Genomic DNA, 5,582 nt, shown 5'->3' on the forward strand with positions numbered 1-5,582 from the left:
TCTTTCCCTTTTTTATGCAGTATGCAGAATGCAAAATGCAGTGAATGTCATACAAAAACTTCAGGTTCAAACAAAATTCAAAAACAGAGCAAAACAGAGGGGGAACGATCATACCATGGTGTGTTGTCTCCCACCTAGCACTTTTAGTTAAAGTCCTTAAGTTGGACATTTGAAGAGCTTCCTGCTATGGTGGCTTGTGCTTGAATTCGTCCAGAAATCTCCACCAGTGTTTGGAATGCCAGCATCCTCCGGGGTCCCAAACAAAGTACGTAAAGCCTTTGTGTGAGTTCAAATAGGCTTGCAGGCTCCCGGAGTGTTGAATGGTAGAATAGATTCCAGGATCCCAAACTCTACTTGTACACCCGTTTTTGTCTTGATCTGTATTTTTCCAGCCGAGTGATAAGTAATCTGAATTCTCACTACAGTGACCAAACAGCTTCCAAGATCCTTCCAATTGAGCTTGACACCAATTCCTGCACCTCAAATTAAAGTGTGAAACCTCATTGAATCTTGCATACTAGTGCTGAGTGCGAGTCATTTCCCTTTTTCTCTTAAAGCCGCAAAGAGCTCTAAGCTGGCCATCTGTCTCAAGCAAACCATATTCAAGTGGAAAATTGAAGATAAAGGTCAAGGATTCTACCCACTTGAAGTTTGTGTTGGGTGGTAGTGGCATTGGGATCAGTGTTTACAGTGGTTCTGCAAGCTCTACTCCCTTGTGGTCTTCTGTGAATTCCTCCACTTCTTGGCAATTTTCTTCCAATTCAACCATGTCTTGATCAAAGTCACTGATATCTTCCTCATCACTTGAGTCATAATTGGGAGGTTGAGAAAAGTCGACCTCTGCATCATCCTCATATTCACTTGTGGAAGATTCTTCTGTCTCCAGGAATTCACTTGCGGATGCAAGTTCAATACCAAGAGAACTTGACTTGTGATCATCATCATCAAGGAAACATGTGTCTCGGGTAGTTCCGTCTAGTTCTCCATAAGATACCTGCTTTGAGGGTTGTGCACTATCCTCCTTAGCATCAATTGTAGCGTCCTTGACGGAATTCTCCATAACTCTAGATTTAGGTGGCGGTTCGGCATCTTCTAAATCTTCAACCAACTCTTCTTCTTCTACAATGACAGCGTCCTCTACTTGTTCTAGTATGAAGTTATGCTCTATGCTGTCCACTGGAGTTTCTAGTGTCTTCTTCACGCTACGTTCTTCATTAGATTCTCCACATGAAGCCATAGGAATCTGTTGAGTGTCTGAACATCTGGAAGATAATTGATTTATTGCTTGCTCCAGTTGATGAAGGGTTGCATTAAATTGGTCTACTGATTTTTTGAAACGAACCTGTGATTCTTGGCTTGATGGATATGGACATGGCGCATAGGGGAGTGGTGGTTCTTGGGAGTAATTGGATTGGCGATGGGGCGGATAAGGATCATGTGGTAGTGAATGGTGGAAAGAAGCTTGTGAGTGTGGTGGTTTGAAGTTATGTTGAGAGGATGGTCTCTGAGCACAGGGTGGGGCTTGTTGGTAGCTACGAGGTTATCCACCAAATCTATCAGTTGGGCATGCATTGTAGAATGGTCTTTGTCCATGATATCTAGGAGGATGTTGTTGCCTAAAAGGGTGATCAGATCCTCGTGGCCCCATCTATCTTTGATTGCTTAGACCTTGATGCATAGTCCTGTTATAGCTTCCATTCCTTGCAACAAAATTAGAACCAAACTCAAAGCGAGAGGGGTGAAAATTCATAGTATCTATCAGAAATAAGAGGGAAGAGAGAAAACAAATAAACAAGTAAAAGAAAAATATTTACAATAACCAATAATAAGGCACCCGTTTGCAATTCCCTGGCAACGGCACCATTTTGACGTTAGGATTTTTGCTAGTAAAGAATTTTATAAAATATAGTCACGTTGTTAGTATAGATTCTAAACCAATAGAAAATCTAATTGTACAAACGTTTTGGTTGTCACAAGTAACAAACCCCTAAATAAATTGATAACCAAGTATTTAAACCTCGGGTCGTCTTCTCAAGGAATTGCAGGGAGGTATATTCTTATTATTGGTTATGAAGATTATAAATCGGGGTTTTAAAGATGAGGAACAAGTCATTTAAATTGAAATTAAAATAAATAAAAGACTCTAAAATAAATAAATAACTGTAAAATAAACTTTTAGCAAGGTATGAGAAATTGGAAGTCCTATCCTAGTTATCCTTATCAATGATGATGAAAATTGAATTTTAATTCTACTTAATTAACCTTTGCTAGTGCAAGGGAAGGTCAAGTGACTAATTAGTTTGATCTTCAAATCCTAGTTAATTTCTAGAAAAAGATTGGGATTATTGAAGTTCAAGCTAATTAGCAAAGAAAGCAATTATCGATCACATTGAGTCTAATAACTCCTGAGTTACTGATTTCTTAACCAAGACCAAAAGGAGAAAAGTAAATCTACTGGAATAAAAAATGTCTTCAGATTGGAAGCAACAGTAACATAAATAAAAGAGAGTAATAATAAATTGAAATACCTCAAATAACATTAATTCAAAGAATAATATGTAATGTAGAAGAATTCATAAATTAAATTGAGAAGATAAATAAAAAGGAATATGGAACCTGATGAAAAGAGATAATCCTGAAAGCAAAAGAAATCCTAATTTTAAATCCTAGAAGAGAGAGGAGAGAACCTCTCCCTCCAAACTACATCTAATTCATGAATAGTAACTAATTGGAGATACTCCTTTAACGGATGCATTCCCCCACTTCATAACCTCTGATCTGTGCCTTCTGGATTTGGATTTGGGTCTGGGCCAAAAGGGCCCAAAAATAGCTGCAAACGAGATCTGCAAATTCTGCAGATCGCGCACGTCACGCGTCCGCGTGGGTCACGCGGTCGCGTCATCTAAAGTGTCGGTCTTCCACGCGGTCGCGTCAATCATGCGCCCGCATCAGTTGTATTTCGCAAGTCACACGTTTGCCTCATCCATGCGCTCGCGTCGATTCTCTTTCGTGCAAACCACGCGTTTGTGTTGTCCATGCGGACGCGTCACTGCCGGTTGCTCTAAAACTCCAATTTGTGCTTTCCTTCCATTTTTGTATATTTCCTTTCCATCCTTTAAATCATTCCTGCCCTATAAAACCTAAAAGTACTCAACATAGAAATCATGGCATCGAATGGTAATAAAGGATAATTAAAATAATTACTTTTAAAGCATAGAAAACATGTGTTTCATATATATCACATAATAGGGAAGGGAAAGCAAAACTTATGCAATTTCTATGAATAAGTATGTGAAGGGTTGAATAAATCACTTAGATTGAGCACAATATACATAATAAAATATGGGTTTATTAGTGGACATAAAATTGGAACACAAACAATAGACATCTTTTAAGCCCCAAAAACACCAACTGGGTAGCAAGTGTGACGTTAACAACACTAACTTCAGCACTAACGCCACACTTGTAGCGTTAGTATGGCTAACGGTACACTAACGATTACCACCTGGACTTCAACTTTATTCACTTCTCTTTCAAGGACCACCCAACCTCAAGCAAGCAAGCCCACAAGTGTCAACCAATCAAGGCCACAAGAAGCATCTAGAGTAGGAATTTTTATTTAATTATAATTTGCTTTTAATTTCATTTTATTTTGTAATTTAGGAGAGTCTATATAAAGACCATAGTTTTTACTTTGAATTCATCTGGGGATTGAAGGGGGATTCTGTATTGGGGGCTGGAGGCTGGAACACACCGGAGAGGGGGATTTTCGGACTCCTTCCCCTCACACACTTTTCCTTCTTTTTCTTTACTTAGTAGGAGCTTCATTCTAGTTTGTAGTTTTCATTTATGAAATTTGAATTTTCAATTTCAGTTTTAATCTTCATCTTTATTTTTCTGCACTTTCTTTCTTTTCTATTTTGGTAGAGCAATGAACAACTAACTTTTTTCATTGGGTTAGAGAGCTCTATTGCATTTGATGGATCAATTGTAGTTTTAATTCTTCTTCTTCTTTCTTTTCTCTTGATTTTACTAGAGAGCTTTCAATCTTCATCCAATTGGTTAGCTATCTTTGAAGAGAAGCTCTCCATAATTGGATCTCCTCTGAGCCTTGGAAGAGGAATGAGGAGATCATGCTAGAAATGCTCTCTCACATTGGATTAGGTTGGGGGTTGGATGGATATTATAACATTTAATCCTACCAATACTTTGATCTATAAATGTGTGTGGTATAATCAGTGACCAAACTTCATCTCTTCCCATGAGCAATTAAATCAAGGAATGGGAAATTGTTCAAGCTTAGTGGTGCACGAAATTGTGATCATCAACAATAGCATTCAACTTGGTATGCGCGTTTATAACTCAGCACTTTCTTCACAACCTCGCACAACTAACCAGCAAGTGCACTGGGTTGTCCAACTAATAAACCTTACGTGAGTAAGGGTCGATTCCACGAAGATTGTTTGTATGAAGCAAGCTATGGTCATCTTGAAATTCTCAATTAGGCGGATAATATATGTTTATGGATTTTTCAAAAAATAATGATAAATAAACAGAAAATAAAGATAAAAATACTTATGTAAATCATTGGTGGGAATTTCAGACAGGCGTATGAAGATGCTGTGCTCCTTCTGAATCTCTGCTTTTCTACTGCCTTCATCCAATCTTTCTTACTCCTTTGCATGGCAAGCTGTATGTAGGGCATCACTGTTGTCAATGACTACATCCCATCCTCTCAGTGAAAATGGTCCAAATGCTCTGTCACAGCACAGCTAATCATCTATCGGTTCTCGATCACATCGGAATAGAATCCATTGATCCTTTTGCGTTTGTTATCACGCCCAACAATCGCAAGTTTGAAGCTCGTCACAGTCATTCAATCCCTGAATCCTACTCGGAATACCATAGACAAGGTTTAGACTTTCCGGATTCTCATGAATGGCGCCATCAATTCTAGCTTATACCACGAAGATTCTGGTCAAGGAATCCAAGAGATATGCACCCGGTCTAAGGTAGAACGGAAGTAGTTGTCAGTCACGCGTTCATAGGTGAGAATGATGATGAGTGTCACGGATCATCACATTCATCATGTTGAAGTGCAACGAATATCTTAGAAGAGGAATAAACTGAATTGAATAGAAAATAGTAGTAATTGCATTAAAACTCAACGTACAGCAGAGCTCCACACCCTTAATCTATGGTGTGTAGAAACTCCACCGTTGAAAATACATAAGTGATGAAGGTCCAGGCATGGCCGAATGGCCAGCCCCCAAAACGTGATCACAGGATCAAAAATACAATCCAGGATTCCAGACGTCTAATACAATAATAAAATGTCCTATTTATACTAGACTAGCTACTAGGGTTTACAGAAGTAAGTAATTGATGCAGAAATCCACTTCCAGGACCCACTTGGTGTGTGATGAGCGGATAATTTATACGCCTTTTGGCATTGTTTTTAGTATGTTTTTAGTATATTTTAGTTAGTTTTTGTTATATTTTTATTAGTTTTTAGTTAAAATTCACTTTTCTGGCCTTTACTATGAGTTTGTGTGTTTTTCTGTGATTTCAGGTATTTTCTG

The 5,582-nt window shown here is 38.4% G+C and overlaps 1 long non-coding RNA gene across 4 annotated transcripts in view; it reads right to left on the reverse strand.

The window, feature by feature from the left end:
• Window positions 1–5,582, reverse strand: part of LOC127745796 (uncharacterized) — a 61,001-nt gene that overhangs the window by 40,754 nt on the left and 14,665 nt on the right. For 2 of the 4 annotated variants that reach the window (XR_008007365.1, XR_008007364.1), the window contains one exon: window positions 2,623–3,131. The exons of the other annotated variants lie outside the window; for them this stretch is intronic. This is a non-coding gene — a long non-coding RNA (uncharacterized LOC127745796). Of the gene's footprint in view, window positions 1–2,622; window positions 3,132–5,582 lie in introns of those variants that run through there. 4 annotated transcript variants of the gene reach the window in all.

This window comes from Arachis duranensis, chromosome 3 (assembly GCF_000817695.3).
Source record: "Arachis duranensis cultivar V14167 chromosome 3, aradu.V14167.gnm2.J7QH, whole genome shotgun sequence".
In the NCBI taxonomy this organism is placed as follows: Eukaryota; Viridiplantae; Streptophyta; class Magnoliopsida; order Fabales; family Fabaceae; genus Arachis; species Arachis duranensis.